Raw genomic sequence first — 1,530 nt, 5'->3', positions numbered from 1 at the left:
CATTTCTACAGACCTGTCTTTTCCAGTTTAGGTTGGGAGTTCCTTGTAAGCTCCTTGTGGGAAGGGTACTTGTGTCTATCAGCTGTGCAATTTCGTACTCTCCCAAGTTCTTAGTACAGGCCTCTGGACAAAGTAAGAACATTATAAATAATACTGACTGATTGAATGAATAGTGAAACAGAGACTCTGACTCGTCAATAATAATAATGATTGTAGAAATACTAATTAATGATAATAATTGCAGTACTTGTTAAGCTCTTCCTATGTGCCAAGCACTGTTCTATACACTGGGGTAGATACAAGGTAACCGGGTTGTCCCACTTGGGGCTCACAGTCTTAACCCCCATTTTACAGATGAGGTAACTGAGGCACAGAGAAGTTAAGTGGCTTGCCCAAGATCACACAGCCAACAAGTGGCAAAGTGAGGATTAGAACCCACATCCTCTGACTCCCAAGCCTGTGCTCTTTCCACTAAGCCACATCTCTGTAGTTTACCATGCAGAACAACAACAAATAACAACAACGACAGTGATAATAACAATAATGCTAATGATAATTTCTGCCAATCTCACAACCTATTTTACTGAGATCATCCAAAGCAGGTAATTACTCCCCCAAATTCTTTCTCTCTCCATCTAGACTGTAAGCTCCTTGGAGGCCGGGAGCATGTCTCCAAGTGAGTAAGTGCTCAATAAATATGATTGATTAACAATCAAGGTAGCATTTACTATGCTTAAGAATCTCTGCTAAAAACCCAGGTCTAGATACAAGATAATCAGGACAGTTTTAGGGTGTATTTTTTTTTTTTGTGGTATTTGTTAAGTGCGTACTGCGTCTCGGGCACTCAACTGAGTGATAGGGCAGTTACAAACTAGTCAAATTGGACACAATCCCTGTCATACATGGGGCTCCCAGCCTTAATCCCTATTTTACAGATGAGATAACTGAGGCAGAGAAGTGAAGTGACTTGTTCAAGGTCATACAGCAGGCAAATGATGGAGTCAGGCTTAGAACCCAGGTTCTTCTTACTCCAAGCCCCATGCCTTATCCACCAGGCCATGCTGCTTCTTCTTGTCTTTCTTTATTTCCTCGTTCTTGCCTCATCCTCTGAAGAAAACACGCAATCTATCCCCAAAGATTTGTTTCACAGCCGAGACATTAGATCCCATCCTCTCTCACCTCATTTAAATGTTGTATCTGCTTTTCTTTCTTTTCTCACTGATAACATCCCTCCTTCTCCCCTGACTCCTCCTGGATTCAGATGTCTTCAAGTCTACAATATAATGGAAAACACATATAATCTTCCTTTCTCTCTCTCATCTCCAGGCTTTCTAAATTTGCTGTTTTCACCCGTGGCCTCAATTGCTCCTCGATAACACCCTCTGCTCCTACAAGATGGATTTTTCTTTCTTCACTTCAGGAATATTTCTCCAAAGGTCTTTTGGCCAAATTCAATGGTCTCTTTCATTTCCCAATCCTTTTTAAGTTTTCTGTTATCTCCGGTGCCATCTTCCATTCTCTTCTTAAAAG

The sequence above is a fragment of the Ornithorhynchus anatinus genome, chromosome 2 (genome assembly GCF_004115215.2).
Source record: "Ornithorhynchus anatinus isolate Pmale09 chromosome 2, mOrnAna1.pri.v4, whole genome shotgun sequence".
Classification (NCBI taxonomy): Eukaryota; Metazoa; Chordata; class Mammalia; order Monotremata; family Ornithorhynchidae; genus Ornithorhynchus; species Ornithorhynchus anatinus.
This window is presented reverse-complemented; position numbering follows the sequence as displayed.